The 17,130-nt window shown below is 47.8% G+C and overlaps 1 protein-coding gene across 16 annotated transcripts in view; it reads right to left on the bottom strand.

The window, feature by feature from the left end:
* The window catches only part of LOC146816773 (CYFIP-related Rac1 interactor A), a 300,974-nt gene extending 286,831 nt beyond the window's left edge, over positions 1–14,143 (bottom strand). For 3 of the 16 annotated variants that reach the window (XM_085610648.1, XM_085610650.1, XM_085610662.1), the window contains exon 1: positions 13,880–14,092. The gene's annotated coding sequence lies outside the window, so the exon portion shown is untranslated. Of the gene's footprint in view, positions 1–13,173 lie in introns of all 16 variants that reach the window. The other 13 variants (XM_085610658.1, XM_085610651.1, XM_085610656.1 and 10 more) reach the window with 11 other exon arrangements.
* Positions 14,144–17,130: the final 2,987 nt, after the last annotated feature.

The raw sequence follows: 17,130 nt of genomic DNA, 5'->3' as shown, positions 1-17,130 counted from the left end.
AATTAAAATTTTAAAAACAATGGACATACCAATACCAGTTACAACAACCTATACAGTAATTCTAAGATCCAAATACACATCCACTCATTCACCAACAGTCCTATACAGTCACTCATACATGTACTCACTCATCATATGTACTCATACACGTATACATCCTGTTACACAATGCCACTCATCCATAGAGGTACTCACACACATAGTTAGTCATGCTAATAAAGAATCAAACATACATTTACTTGCATATACAGTTATACACACACCACCACACTTACTTCTACGGAAACTTACACATACTTAGTCTTTTAAACAATCACTTATAGAAACACATACTTATTCATACAGGAACTCTTTCAATCTCTCACTCTCACATATACTCACATATATACACCAATAGTCACATATACTAGTTTAAAACATATGTAGTTACACATAAAGACACTATTGAGACAGTCATTCACTCACTAACACACCCATACATACACTCATCCACCCATACAGTCCTGCACACATGCTGTCTTCAACACATACAAACAATGAGTCACTCATTCATGCACCCATGCACTACGTAATACCCCTCACCGAACCAGACACTCACACTCATACTGATACTCAAAAAAACAACTAATAACCTATTTAGACACTCATGTAGCTACACACCAACCCATGCAGCCACTTATACACAAAGTGAGAGACTGATACAGATATTTACATATTTAAACATTACTCACTAAGCCATGTATTCACTAAGATACACTTAATCAGTCAGTAATACAATCAATTTTTCAAAAACAATTCATCCATTTAGACACTTATATACCCATTTATTCTTCCATCGACCTTGAGATATACATTATAAAACATATTTAATTTTCAAAAAAACACACATTCACTGGATGATGTCATCAGTGATGTCATCAGTGATGTCATTTGAGATGTCATCAGTGATGTCATGAGTGATGTCACTGACCATGTCATGAGTGATGTAATATGTGACGTCATCAGCAGTGCATTGCGGGCGCGCGAGTTATAGTTAGCTGAACTAACTATAACGGGGCAATTTCAATGGTTTTTTACGTGTAAAATGTCCAGTTAACTATAACATGTGTGAAACCTATGGTTTTTTTCACTGAATTTCTAAGGTTTTTTAAATGCTAATTCCTAACTATAACGTGTGTGAAACCTATGGTTTTTTCACTGAATATATATATATACACACACACACACACACACACTTTCATAAATACAGCTTTTGCAACAGCTGTGCATACCTTCATCAAAGAAATTGCACAAAAAAATACTAAGTAAGATTGGCACATAAGTGACCTATGCCCTTTGCAGAGAGACCACAAATTGGATGAAAATGTAGGTGGAATACCTATAATGTCTCACTGACTATCACTGTGAAAAACTCACACAGACTTAAGCCTCAAATCCAGTGCTCTCAAAAATAAAACACACACCTACAACCTGAACTCACCCAGACACTGAGGAGCAACTAAATTCCCAGAATGCAATACCAAGACTCCTATGATGCATGAAAAAGTAGGGAAACACAATATTTGAAAAAAATATGCTCATAGGAAATGCAACATTAAGTAAAATATAATACATTTTAACATGGACTGCACATCACCGTCATGGATTATCTAAGGGTTTTAATACTCATTGGTAAGAACTGATCTGTGTTTATGCCTGTAAAGTTGAGGACATGAAAATAGAGCCCGGTAGGGACCCGTTTCGAAATCAGTTTTAACAACTTGTGGGCCAGAGCAACAGCATAGCTTGCCCCACTTAATGCCCTCATTGTGTCCTTCTACCAGACATTGTAAGGGGAATTCTGGAGCCAACCTGCAGTCTAACATATCTACACCCAACTGCATATTGTCAAGCAGTGTCTTAAAACAGAGAGATGCACATTTGCTCATTAGTTCATATACTTATTTAGAGGCTATGTACTATGTCATATGCAATAGCTTGGCCCAAGTAGACACGCCATAAAACCTTCAAACTAATGAAATAAAATCATTGCAAGGTCCCAGTATGCTTTTAGAATGGGACTCCGTTAGAAAACGTGGCAATCATAACTTGTGATGGTGAGACACCTGTTCAGTGGCATGAATATTCAAATGAACTTCACTTTTAAATGCCCTTTAACAGTGTTCAATTTTAAAAGCTCCCCGCCGCTTGGCAGAGCTACAGGTGGTACCAGTGATTGACGGTGAGATTTAAATACCCCTGTAGCACTTGCCCATCACAGTTAGTATATTTTACAGCATTCCATCCAAACACTGTCATAAACTGCCCAATTGTTGATATGGGATTGCATACTCCCCAATACTTTTACGGGTAGCTTCTGTATGTTATTCTACTTCTTTGCTGCATCCAACGCTTTGGATCATCTGCCGGGTGTAGTAATGTGGGTTTGTATGTTCTCCGCTTGTTAAACTAATTCTCACAAATCAAGTCAATGTGACAAGGCACTACAAGATCATGATTTCCAAAAATAATTCTGCAGTGGCAGGCATGGAAAATGAACCATGGATCAGTACACTGAAATCCCACTAAATGCGGTCCATGCACCTACGTGTAGACAAAAGGCTACAATAGCCTAGTCTCCCATTCTGGCAAAATACTGCTATTTCCTATACCTTAGGCCCTAAAACCATGTGGAACATACTGATCACAAGTCATCAACTGTCATCTGCACACAGTTACTCTTCAAAATAAAGATTTGTAACATGTTCAATCTCTCTCCACACCTATGATGCATTAAAGGCACCTGCGTTTTATAAACACATCCATTAGCTGGACACAAGCTGTACAAAATATAGTAGAAAAGGGATATGGTACTGCCCTGCTACAATGTAAACTATAAAACAAATGATCACACTCACTGGATGATGTCATAAGTGATGCCATAAATGATGTCACAGAACATGTCATAAGTGATGTAGTATGGGAAGTCCTAAGCAGCGCATGGTGTGGGTGCAAGTGAGAATTTCTTTGGATTTGGTAGTTCGCAAAGTCAGTGTTGTCTTTCGACATTTTATCTAACTAAAATGTTACTTTAATCTTTGTTTTTCTCAGTGAATTTCAATGTTTTTTTTTTATATCTAAAGGAAATAGTTATTTTGACTGTTGCTTTTTTTTCGCTGAATTACTAGGCTTTTTTTTAACAGAAAGAAATATTTTATGACCATGCGAAAAGTTAGCCCCTGCCGCTCATTGCCAGAGGCCTGTGGGAAGGCCCTGCAGCAAACCCCCTGTGACCAAGCCCTGCAGCAAAACCACAACAGGCAGCCAACCCATGCTGTGCACGGCCTTTCACTGCACACAGCTTTATTATACCCCACCCACCCAGGGCTGCATTACATTATAAAGGGGAGGTGGCCCAGTGGCCCATCTCCTCGAGCTTTATTAGGCCCTAGGGCAAAGGAATTAGTAAAGGGAGAGGGACGAGCAGTCTCCCTCCCTGAGCCTATTTAGGCCCAGGAGGTGCAAAGGTCCCACAGGATCGCAGTACAATTTGCAGCTTTTCTGTCCAATTTGGCAACAGGGAGCAGCAGGGTCCCTCTGGTCCCTCCCCCCCACCCCCCATGTTTCGGGGGAGGGGTGGCAGGGTATCCCTACCCTGCCACATATATATATATATTTTAATCTGGACACAAACCTTAGTTTCAGAGTCCTGCAGTGGCTGCCAGCAACATTTCTCTCAGGTTGCAGGTGCCCAATCAGAGTGCTTGCACCCGCGGACTTTAACTCCCACTGGAGAAGGATGGTGCAAGGGGGAAAAAGCTCCCTGGATCAATCAAAACACTATTTTTAAAAACTGGCGCTTCCGCAAGACTCTCGAGTAACTATTGCGGACCCAACCGTATAGATATACAATTAATTTTAACCTTAATTTGTAAAAAACTAAGGAACGGATTTACACCAAATCACAAAATGTTAAATCTGTGAACCAAGATTTAGCTTCCTGTCAAATTTGGTGTAATTCACCTTAGCAGTTTTTGCGTTAGCACGTCTTAAAGAAGTCTATGGAAAATGCAGAGGGACTTTGCATTTTGGGCCCCCCCTTTTTTTTTTGGCCCCCATGACAAAGTTAGGTGAAAACGTAGGGTGAAATGTAACATTTTAAACAACATAAAAACTGAAAATCACCAGTTATCGTTAAATTAAGTAACTATAACTTGGGCACTCACCCTGCCTACATCATTTAACAATAAAAAGTGAATTCAGTATTATTCTAGTTCAAGAAGTTACATTTTAACTTACATTTCCACATAATTATAATGTTACTATCACCTTTTTAACCTCAAGTAATATTTTTTTACCACCATGTGCGGCGTGGGATTCACTGCAGGGCCAGGCCCTGTGTACAACTCCTCATGCCGGCTGACTCTCCCACCACGCCAGCGACACCCACCCCACTTTTTATTACTTTTTTACTTTAGATGGGGGGGTGCCTTCCCAGCGCACAAGAGATGTTATTGCAACCCAAGAAATAAAAATAATACTTTGGCCCGAGCACAAGGTCCAAGGGGTCAGGGTATCTCCAGCCTGTCCTTAACACTTTATTTACATTTTCTGTCTCTGTGTCCAATAACGACGGCCACAACATTTCTCCATGTTGCAGAAAGCCAATCGGATTGCAAGCTCCCACAGGACTCACTGGGGGGAGTGGGGGAAATAATAATCACCCTCAGCCAATCAGATGGGTATATTATTTGTAGGGGCGTGCCCACGGTACTCTCGCTGACCCCGTAGTCCAGATATATATAGACTTTGAACTTTAATTTCTCATAAACTACTTAACTGATTTGCACCAACCCGCAAAAAGTATGCTTTCTGGGTAAGGAGCTTGTATTTCGTTCAGCCGTTCTGACTGTTGCTTTGTTCAAAAATCCATGGGAAAACTGCACTTTGGGACCCCTCCTTTTTTCCTCAGTCCCCACTTGACGGATCACCTGAAACTTTCCAGGAAGGAGCGGAGGTGGATGAACAATTTCTGGAAACGTTTTGTGAGTATTCGTCAAACGGAGGCAAAGTTACTACCAAAACAAACTTCCTATGGTAACTAGGAACCAACAACAACTAAACAGTGGAGATCACCACTGTGTTTTTGTATGCATGTGTATATATATGGGTGCATGTGTATATATAAATATTGCAAGATTAAAAAATTTTAAATGAAGGATAAATATAAAGGAATTTGAAACTGGAGGCAAAAATTAAGTTGATATCCTTTGCTTGATTGTGGGAGAAGCACAAGTAGAGCACATAGGATCTACTATGGATAACTTGTTGCCTCAGCTGAAACACTCACATGCGCCGACAAAAAGACTGCATGTACTAGGAGCCAAAGGACAGTAATACGCTAGAGTCTAGCACATTGCTTCATTTTTTTGAAATAAAACTAAAAAATTTAAAAGCTGCAACCTGCCCATTAAAATGTTGTTGTATATGTTTGTTTGAGAATTGAACCCCTGACCCCCCCCCCCGAGCCCTAAAAAGTACCCCGACCCCCCCAATGATCCCTAAAAACTACCCCGACCACCCTCAAGCCCTAAATTCTTCCCGAGCCCTGAAAATAACCCCGACCCCCGAAGCCCATAAAACTAGCCCATCCCATAAAAGTACACCAACCCTTAACAACCCTCGCCCCTCACCCCCAAAACCCAGCGCCCAGGCCCACTACCTCACTGTGTCCTCTCCCAAATCCTTCCTGTTCCTGGGTCCGCCCATTCCAGCTTCCAGACCGTTCAAATGCCCTAACCACGCCAGGGATGTGGAATTCCTATAGCCCGACGCCCGGGACATATTGTTTGGGGTCAAGGGCAACAAGTTTTCATGTGTATTTTGTCCTTGGGACAAGTAGGCCCAACCCCCTACAGCACAAACCCTTTGGCTGCCAGTTTACAGTACCGCATTATGGATCAGGAAAGGGCAATGTCTGCAGTTAAGGTAATATTTGTGTCCATGTGTTAAATGCTGTTCAAGCTTGTATTTATGGTTCATTAATGCAAAGCCTTTATTATTAGGGTGAGCACTAAAAAGTAAATGTTGTAAGCTCGGCCTGCACTACTGACCGTGGTTCCAGTATAAATGTGTAAACACGTTTTCAAAGTTTTGTAATATGAGGCTATGTATAATGCTCCCAGAATGCTCTCTGATTATATGCAAATATTTGCCAAAACTTGAAAGCAAGAGTGACGATTCTTTGCTTTCAAAATAAAATGTTCACAAAAAAATGCAAGTAGGAAATAAAAACATTTTGCTAAACTACTGTAAGATTTTAGGTACCATATCTTTGCAGCATCATTTAGTAACATGTTGATGTATGCTTGTATTTCCCAAAACATATTCATAATGGAAAAGCAGTGTAACCAGTTTAAATGCGATTATGGGAACCAAAAGTGAACAAGCATTGGCAAAGCCAGTAGGTCTGAAATTGGTGGTGAGCCTTTTGGTTTTGTCAATGCGTGACTTGTTTAGGTATCGTTTTTGTAAAACCTTATTGGTGTGGAAGCTGCTGGGCCCTCACCTTTCTAACAAGCATTGGCAAAAGCAAAAATAGTTTTTGGTCTCAAAAAGCACTCATTGCCACAGCAGTTTAGGGCACTGAATCAAATTACTTTGTGTGCCAATATGCTCCTTGTAAAAGAGCAGAATACTGTCACTTACAGTTAAGCTAGCAGATAGACCGAGAAAGAGAGACAGAATTTTATTAAGCACAAAAGGTCATGGTTAACGCCATTTTTAGCATGAGCAAATGTGCATGTGTAGATTTGCTCGTGTAAAAATCTGAATGTTTTAAGTTCACTTTTCCTCCAACCACTTTTTTTTCCCAACCCTGGAAGAAGTTTTACGTCTGCCCCTGTCAGGAGTAAATTTCCAACCTTTTTCAGTATGGGAAAAGATTAGAAAAAAGAGTTGGTGCAAACCCTTAAAACACGCAAGTTAGTAGGTTTGCCCAGACTCAAAAGGGCATTCCAACCCTTGAACTATTGATTACCACTACCTTCAGCCCCAGTATGTAGACCTGCAGAAACGAAGCAACATAAGGGAATGGCTAGTATTCAACCCTATTATGGTACGAGCCCTGGCATGATTAGAGAAGCTATATCAGAACTCTTATATAATGAGATTGCTGCTGTAATTTGTCGCCGCATTACATGGCACAAGAGGGACAAGTGGATTTTGTTACAGGGCAAGTAGATTTATGAAGCAACCCGTCCCATGGACAAGTAGATATTTTATGAAATTCCACACCCCTGCACGCACATGCATGGTTATCACCAGCGTGGCAGCGCTTAGGGAAAACGGCACGCGTGGAATAAAGTACAAATCCCACAAAGCACAAATCTAAAGAAACGGACCCTGTCATATCCCTTAGATGCCTTAAACTGTTTATCAACCTTAAGTTCCTACACAATCAGACTCTGTTCTAAGGCTTTACTACCACTTACCATCATAAATGGTTGATAAAGTCCATCAATGAATATAACATTACAGACAAATTGACTGCTATTATCAAGAACTTTGAGCTATTCCTCCTCTAACTTGTACCATATACAAACTACTCTGTGGCGGCTGAAAGGTGATTTATAGCACTTTACAAAAACCCTACCAAAAAGCATAAAATATATATATATATATTTTTTTAAATCATCCCAAAAGATATTTCTTGAACCACGTGTTATTCGCACAGGTGGCAGCACTGTGTTTCCATGGCTTGAGCAACCATGCCCAGATAAAAGCTGTGTTTGAGGTACCAACAGAGCACAGTGCAAAGGGGCTGGTGTCACAGGAATCCTGCTTTGTTAATATTTATGAGGCAGGATTTAATTTGTGACTTCTTGAAAACAGCAGTCAATGCAAAGAAGGAGGCCTGCAAGGGACAGCAGAGGTTCATTAATTTCTGTCATGTGCCTATATTGAAATCACTGTTGCTTAAGGAACTAATACTAAAATGTCTAAATAAATAATACACTGTTAGAGGGATGTGGGCGTTGGGGACATAAAGCAGCCTGTGAGAATGATACCCGCATCAACTGATGCTAGCAGCTGTCCATTTCACAGAGAAAGCTGCCCACTAAATACACCATTTCCAACGTATAAAGTGTTATCAAAGCCTTACAACCACAGGAGCGAGCAGGCAAAAACCACAGATGCGTTTACGTGCGAGTAGGAAGGATGAACATATATTTACCATCCATTTCATTTGTTGTGTGCAGTGTTGATACAAAAATTTATTTGCCTGGCCATTATTTATTTTATTCTTTTACAATGCTATTTGGGATTTTGCATGCGTCTGCGAAATACCAATGTAAACAAGCATTGGCAAAGCCAAAAGGTCTTGCCTAGTGACTTTCCAAATTTGTTCCAGTCATTTAGCACAGCATCCGAGCGTAGTTCTCTACGGTTAAAGAATTTATAGTAGTGGCCTTTTTTTTTTTTTAAATTTATTTATCGATACCAGTTGAATTAGTAACGAAAAACTGAAAAGGCACAATAGTGTTATTTAACTGGGTGGGGTTGGAGGCCCAGAAACAAACACTGGGGCACCGTGGGGTGGGTCACCAACACATGAGGGAGGAGCGTAGAAGGAACAAGGGGGTTACGTGTAGAAGAAACAAAGTGGGGGCAGCAGGGAAAGCAGCGCAGCAGGGCAGTCCGGGAAGCAGTGCAGCGGGGAGGGGGGTGGCAGTCCGGGAAGCAGCGCAGTGGGGTGGGCACAGCCCGAGAAGCAGCACAGTGGGGGGGCGCGCAGCCCGAGAAGCAGCACAGTGGGGGAGGACGTGCAGCCCGGGAAGCAGGGCAGTGAGGGGGACGTGCAGCCCAGGAAGCAGGGCAGTGAGGGGGGACGTGCAGCCCGGGAAGCAGGGCAGTGAGGGGGGGGGCACGCAGCCCGGGAAGCAGGGCAGTGGGGGGCGCAGACCGGGAAGCAGTGCAGTTGGGGAGAGCAGCCCGGGAAGCAGCGCTGTGGGGGGGGAGGGGCGGAGTGAGCAGCACAGTGCGGTGGGAAGCAGGAGAGTGCCACGGAGAGAAGAGCGGGGAAGAACACCGCAGTGGGGGGGGCCAGGAAGCAGCACAGTGGGGTGGCCCGGGAAGCAGCACAATTAGGGTGCGGGGCAGGACAGCGAGAAGCAGCGCAGGGGGGGCGGGAAGCAGCACCGGGCATTATTTATTTATTTTATTCTTCTACAATGCAATTTGGGATTTTGCATGTGCCTGCGAAATACCAATGTAAACAAGCATTGGCAAAGCCAAAAGGTCTTACCTATTGACTTTCCAAATTTGTTCCAGTCATTTGGCACAGCATCTTAGCGCAGTTTTCTACTGTTAAAGAATTTAAAGTGGTGGCCTTTTTTTTTTTATTTATCGATACAAATTGAATTAGTAACGAAAAATTGAAAAGGCACAATAGTGTTATTTAACTGGGTAAGGGTTGGAGGCCAAGAGACAAACCCTGGGGCACCGTGGGGTGGGTCACCAACACAGGAGGAAGGAGCGTAGAAGGAACAAGGAGGGTTACGTGTAGAAGAAACAAAGTGGGGGCAGCGGGGGAAGCAGTGCGTGGGGGCGCCCCGTAAAGCAGCGCTGTGGGGGAAGCAGCGCAGTGGGAGGGGGCGCAGCCCGGGAAGCAGCGCAGTGGGGGGGGGCGCAGCCCGGGAAGCAGCGCAGTGGGGGTGGGGGCGTAGCCCGGGAAGCAGCGCAGTGGGGGTGTAGCCCGGGAAGCAGCGCAGTGAGGGTGGGGGCGTAGCCCGGGAAGCAGCGCGGTGAGGGTGGGAGCGTAGCCCGGGAAGCAGCGCAGTGGGGGTGGCGCAGCCCAGGAAGCAGCGCAGTGGGGGTGGGGGGGCGCAGCCCGGGAAGCAGCGCAGTGGGGGGGGGCATAGCCTGGGAATCAGTGCGGTGGGGGTGCGCAGCCTGGGAAGCAGCGCAGTGGGGGGGGGCGCAGCCTGGGAAGCAGCGCAGTGGGGGTGGCGCAGCCAGGGAAGCAGCGCAGAGGGGGGGGTGCAGCCAGGGAAGCAGCACAGAGGGGGTGCAGCCCGGGAAGCAGTGCAGTGGGGGCGCAGCCCGGGAAGCAGTGCAGTGGGGGCGCAGCCCGGGAAGCAGTGCAGTGGGGGCGCAGCCCGGGAAGCAGCACAGTGGGGGGGCGCAGCCCGGGAAGCAGTGGGGTGGGCGCAGCCCGGGAAGCAACGCAGTGGGGGGGCCCGGGAAGCAGCACAATTAGGGTGCGGGGCAGGACAGCGAGAAGCAGCGCAGGGGGGTGAGAAGCAGCACCAGGCATTATTTATTTATTTTATTCTTTTACAATGCAATTTGGGATTTTGCATGTGCCTGCGAAATACCAATGTAAACAAGCATTGGCAAAGCCAAAAGGTCTTACCTATTGACTTTCCAAATTTGTTCCAGTCATTTGGCACAGCATCCCAGCGCAGTTTTCTACTGTTAAAGAATTTAAAGTGGTGGCCTTTTTTTTTTTATTTATCGATACAAGTTGAATTAGTAAGGGTTGGAGGCCCAGAGACAAACCCTGGGACACCGTGGGGTGGGTCACCAACACAGGAGGAAGGAGCGTAGAAGGAACAAGGGGGGTTACGTGTAGAAGAAACAAAGTGTGGGCAGCGGGGGAAGCAGTGCGTGGGGGCGGCCTGGAAAGCAGCGCTGTGGGGGAAGCAGCGCAGTGGAAGGGGGCGCAGCCCGGGAAGCAGCGCAGTGGCTGGGGGTGCAGCCCGGGAAGCAGCGCAGTGGGGGGGCGCAGCCCGGGAAGCAGCGCAGTGGGGGGGCGCAGCCCGGGAAGCAGCGCAGTGGGGGGGGGGGGGCGCAGCCCGGGAAGCAGCGCAGTGGGGGGGGGGGGCATAGCCTGGGAATCAGTGGGGAGGGGGGCGCAGCCTGGGAAGCAGCGCAGTGGGGGGGGGCGCAGCCAGGGAAGCAGCACAGTGGGGGGGCGCAGCCAGGGAAGCAGCGCAGGGGGTGCGCAGCCCGGGAAGCAGTGCAGTGGGGGCGCAGCCCGGGAAGCAGCAGGGTGGGCGCAGCCCGGGAAGCAGCACAGTGGGGGGGCGCAGCCCGGAAAGCAGTGGGGTGGGCGCAGCCCGGGAAGCAACGCAGTGGGGGGGCGCAGCCCGGGAAGCAACGCAGTGGGGGGCGCAGCCCGGGAAGCAACGCAGTGGGGGGTGCAGCTCGGGAAGCAGCGCAGTGGGGGGCAAGCGCAGCCTGGGAAGCAGCGCAGTGGTGGGGGGAGCGCAGCCTGGGAAGCAGCGCAGTGGGGGGGCACAGCCCGGGAAGCAGTGGGGTGGGTGCAGCCCGTGAAGCAGTGCATGGGGGGGCACAGCCCGGGAAGCAGTGCATGGGGGGGCGCAGCCCGGGAAGCAGCGCAGTGGGGTGGGGCGCAGCCCGGGAAGCAGCGCAGTGGGGTGGGGCGCAGCCCGGGAAGCAGCGCAGTGGGGTGGAGGGCAAAGCCCGGGAAGCAGGGCAGTGGGGGAGGGCAAAGCCCGGGAAGCAGGGCAGTGGGGGAGGGCAAAGCCCGGGAAGCAGGGCAGTGGGGGAGGGCAAAGCCCGGGAAGCAGGGCAGTGGGGGAGGGCAAAGCCCGGGAAGCAGGGCAGTGGGGGAGGGCAAAGCCCGGGAAGCAGGGCAGTGGGGGAGGGCAAAGCCCGGGAAGCAGGGCAGTGGGGGAGGGCAAAGCCCGGGAAGCAGCGCAGCTCGGGAAGCAGCGCAGCAGAGGGGCACAGCTCGGGAAGCAGCGCAGCGAGGGGCATGGGGGGGGGGGGAGAAGAGTGAGCAGCAGGAGAGTGCCACGGAGAGCAGGGCGGCGAAGAGCACCGCAGTGGGGGGCCCAGGAGGCAGCACAGTAGGGTGGCCCGGGAAGGAGGGCAGGGGGGGGGAGCAGGGCAGCGGGGAGCAGCGCAGAGCAGCAGGGGGGAACAACACGTGGCGCGGGGAGCAACACCGGGCGGGAGGCGCGGGGAGAATCACAGTGGACGAGCCGTGAGAAAACAAAGTGGGGGATGTGCGGGAAGCAACACAGGGGGATCAAATTTGTTCAAGACAGCAACATGGAACTGGCGGGGAGAGAGCACACGGCTGAGAAGATAATGTGGGTGGGAGAGGGGAGACGCGTGTGTGCAAGAGAAAGGAATACAGAGCAAAGCAGAGGGGAGGAAGAGACACACGAGGGAGGCGACTGGAAACATGCACTCATGTTGGGTGCTTATATTTTAAGATAAAATAGCGCCTGAAAAAGTGAGCAGTGGTGGGACATGGGAATGAGTCACTGCTCCAGAGGCAGGGCAAACACAATAAGCGGAAGGAACAGCCACATAGCTAACTAATAAGATGCAAACTAATGAGTGACAATGAAGCAAGCCAATGGTAAGCAATGGGCCGGCTCCAAGCCTACTATAAAAACAATATGTCTTGCAACAAACTCTTGGGCAAAACCTAAAAAAGTTCCAGTGCCTCAGAAAGTGCTGCAAGTTCAAAGTGCACAGTTTCACAGTTCAAGGAAAATAACACGGTAAAGGTGCACCAAGATGACATGGGTACTGAGATTTGAAAAGGATTTCAGATAAACACAGCTCTTCAAGACATCATCCTTTTGCTAAAAATTTAAAAAAAGGAAGGCACCAAAATATATCCCCCTTAAGTGCTATGGCACACATTTCTTCTCATTTATTCACACCACTCACTGGTATTCAGATCTAAAGTAACTAATAAACGTCAATACCAGCGGGGGAAAAACAAACACTCCAGCAGGGTAACATGGCAGAAGACAAGCATGAATATTCCACAACTTACCAGCTACTAAAAATCATAGGGAATCCATTAAGTAGTCATAGAATAGATTGTACTGTGCTGGAGGGGGTGGACAACACAGACTACAGTACTGCAGTGATACATGTATAACCTGGCAATTTCACACTTGAGATTTGCACCAGTCAGGCAGTCAAAAGGGTACAATCTATATATACACCATTTGAAGCAGATGATGTACACAGCACACTAAAGTCACATGCAGTTGAGGAATAGCACCTGGAAAACACCTCGGTAATCGTACAGCAGCGCCATAGAGGGAAGCAAAATGAGTTGGGAATCTACACAGCGCCCTCTATGAACACAATATTGGTATATACATATAACACCATCAAGCTGCCACACCATCCTACCTTAAAGGGCAACACGCTGCTTCTACCAGCAAAGCAGAATTGAAAACATCACGTTCCACCAACACCCTCTGACGGAAGAGTCCATCTACAGAAACATAATCTGGGGGAACAGAATACCCCTCAGCAACACGAGCATAGGAAACAAAGCTCCCTCCGGTAACATGAGCAGGGAAGGCCCACAGTACCAGGCAGCAAGTGCTGAAAACACACACCAGCGAGCAGAATGAGCAAGCAGAACACACATCACCCTGCAGTGAAACCAGAGCACCTACCAGTAACAGGAAACAATACTGTAAAATGGTAAATGCAACCCAGCCACTACAGCGCTTTAGTGTGAAGCTGTATATAAAGCAACACCACTGCACCCCTAGTTCCGGGTAATGCAGTACTGCTGCATCTCTAGTTCCAACGTCTTTGCCAACGAGACCAGCAGCAAGCTGCACTTACAGCAAACAAGCCAATTACCACACAGGGAACCAACAGCAAAACCTGTGGGCAGGGACAGGGCACTGAATGAGAGTGATGCATGCCCCGGGGAGGGACCGGGAGAAGCTACGCGTCCTCTCCGGCTGCGGGGGGGGGGGGGAGGGGGGGGTCACTGCAGCTGTCTGCGGGGGAGGGGGATCACATTCATCCGGTCCGCATCACACTTTACGCAGGTGGAAGAGAGGGGCGGAAGGGAATCTATGGCCGGACACATACTCACTGGGGAGGCTTGGCGGCGCAGCGGACCAGCGGTTCCGTCCCTCTTCGTGTTTCACAGCCCAGCTCTTACCGGGCGCGCGCCTGCCTGGGCGGGGCCGCGGACGTCGCGCAACTAGGTGGGAGACGAATGAGAGCGCGCGACTCTCACGCACCCGCAGCTCCGCAGTCCCTTAGCGACAGGCTCCTAAAGCGAGCGCGAGCCAAGTAAAGAAGAGTGGAAGGGAGGGGGTCGAGTCCGAAATGAGGGGTGACTGGGCGTGGCAGTGGGCGGAGCTTCAAGCCGCGAGAGGCGCGCACCCTGCCCTTTTTCGCACGCTTCTTTACGCGTGTGGCAGCGCGGTGACAATAGGCAGCGGGAGGGGACCAGGGGACGGGGGATGGGAGCTTCTCTCCGTATAGCCTGCTTGGGTTTCTCTCTGGCGGACTATGCGTGCCTCTGCTTACAACCTTGTCACCTTCCCTATAGAATTCGTGACCCGTCAAAACTAAATTGTCTATGGTTAAGGGAGCACATATGCACTGTATACGTTTTCGGCAAAACATATTTTTTTACACTGCTACGGCCGGAATTAACACATCTTTTCTGTGGCTGTGGCGAGGTACTCTAATGTATATGACAGAGTTTATATTTTAAAGGTTCGGAGCTGTCATCAACTCATGGCTCTGCATGCTGTTTAGTGTGACTTTTCGACTTCCTGTTCCTGAACATCAAGGAACCTTTGGAGTCAGTGTTTGTCCCAATTTGACTGAAAACTGTTGCTCACTCTACATTGTTCACTGAAATGCATTGGATCATGGCTTCCCAAACTTTCTAGAGCCACAACACAATTTTTCATTCGCAACCCTCCTAGCTTGAAAGGACATGAGACGGGCAAGTTTTTAAATTTCACTAACGAATCGTGTGGTAATGCACTGTCGTTTACAGACAGCACGTTTTCCATTGAATTGGCCACTACATGTGCACAGCTATACAGTTTTACTGATAAAACTATATTACCAATGATAAAGTGTGGAAATAAGGTTTCAGTGAATATATATCATTTGTGCATCACTAAGTAAAGTGTTGTGATTTGTTTTGATTCCCATTAAAATCTTTGTACCCAATGTAGTGAGTTAGCAGTGCAGCTCACAAGGCCGGCGTTTGCCTTATATGTCGCACCCACACGCTTGGGCCAGGCGTAGCCCCAGGCGAGTAAATAAGAGGGGGAGGGGTCGCACGAGCCCCTCCATTTGCCCATACCAGTGCATCCAGTGTCGGTGTCCCTATTATTTCTGTGTACCAGTAATTAGGCCAATGGGGGACGTCATGGGTATCCAGCAGTATAACAGACTAAGACCCAGGCCGGAACTCACACTGCCTTAAAACAAAGATCTTTGCGTATTATTATTATTATTAAGTTTGTATGGCGCACAGCAACCCGGAGGTTTCCCGGCGCCTGGGGACATTGCACGACAAGAGGCAAGGGCAGGCAGGAAGATTCACAGGTTTTATTGATTGAAAAGCCATGTTTTCAGATCCTTGCGAAATTTGAGATACTGCTTTTCATGACGTAGGTACGTAGGAAGGGAGTTCCATAGGGACGAAGCTAAAAAGGCAAAAGAGTGTCCTCCCATTCTGGCTCGTTTGATTCTGGGCACCTGAATTTTTAATTGATTTGAGGATCGAAGTAGGCGTGAGGGGGGATAATGTTGGACCAGGACACTTAGATAGTGGGGGGCAGAGCCCAAGTTTATTCTGTGCATATAGCAGAGGGCTTTGAATTTGGCGCGGTTGTCAATTCTCAGCTAGTGAAGTTCACGGAGTGCACCAGAAGTGGGAGCCATTCTGGGAAGATGGCAGAGCAGTCTTACAGCGGCATTCTGGACCACCTGAAGCCTGCGGAGCACTAACTTGCCGGCACCCAGATAGAGCACGTTACCGTAGTTCAATCTGGATACCACCAAGGCCTGGACAACAGTTTTTTGAGTGGCAGAGGGAAGCATCCACAGGATTTTCCGAAGCCATTTTAGAATAGCAAAGCAAGTTGAAGCAACTTTAATCACTTGCTGCTTCATTGACAGTTGGTTGTCAATAATGACGCCAAGGTTGCGCGCCGATTGTGATGGGAGGGGAAGGTCACCCATCTAAGGAGGCCAATGTTGGGGGCCCCACAGAGATTTTTTGTTACCGAAGATGAGGAGTTCAGTTTTTCCTCCATTTAGCTTAAGTTTATTTGCGTGCATCCAGTCGGCTATCTTTAACAACCCTGATTGGAGAGAGGGTGACTTTAAGGTTTCCTTGGAAGAAAGTGAGAAGATAAGCTGGGTGTCATCAGCGTAGGAGTAAATAGTTAGACCTGCTTGCTCTGCTATCGTAGCCAGAGGGCTGACATAGATGTTAAAGAGCAATGGGCTGAGGATGGAGCCCTGGGGGACTCCATACGAGGACCCCTGAGTCCAGGAATGAGCAGTAGAGGAGAAGACCTGAAAAGTCCTGTTAGATAGAAAGCTGGACAGCCACATAAGTGCCTTACCGCCGATGCCCTTAGTATTAAGAATCTTTAGGAGTGAGGAATGGGAAATGGTATCAAATGCTGCACTTAAATCGAAGAGGATAAGTGCCACCGTCTCTCCTTTGTCGACTAATTGATGAATATTTTCGGTAACTCCCAATAGGGTTGATTCTGTGGAAAAACTGGCTCTAAAGCCCGATTGAGAAGGATGTTAGATATTTTGAGCCTCAACAAACTTGGTCAATTGGAAGTTAATGTGCTTTTCCAAGATTTTAGAGAAGACGGGTAGTAGGGAAATAGAGCGGAAATTAGAGAGGACCTCAGGGTCAGAGTTGGCTTTTTTGAGTAGGGGGAGGACCATCGCATGTTTCCAGACTGCAGGAACCCTAGCTTCTTGGAGTGATGTGTTAAGGAGCTCCATGATAGAGGAGAGTATGGGGAGATCTTGTTTTTGAAGCACAGTAGGGGGGATTGGGTCCTGAGGGGAGCCGGACTTAATGCCTGTAAGAATGTTACGGAAGGAGAGAATGTCCAGGGGGGTCCATTCGTTCAGGAGACCGTTGCTACTGACTTGGGCTACTTCCTGTGAGGAACAAGGTGATGTAGAATGATTAGGTTGTAGCTTTAAAGTGGTAGAAGTATGTTTGTGAAAACCGGAGTAGATTTTATCAATTTTATCCACAAAAAAAGTCGCCAGATCATTGCACTGTTTGGAGTCAAGACCCGGAGTCTCTGGTTGACAGGCGTCACCAGAGAGTTC

Source organism: Triturus cristatus, chromosome 6 (genome assembly GCF_964204655.1).
Source record: "Triturus cristatus chromosome 6, aTriCri1.1, whole genome shotgun sequence".
Lineage (NCBI taxonomy): Eukaryota > Metazoa > Chordata > Amphibia > Caudata > Salamandridae > Triturus > Triturus cristatus.
The sequence above is the reverse complement of the archived record's forward strand: the minus strand, read 5'-3'. Positions and strand labels throughout refer to the sequence as shown.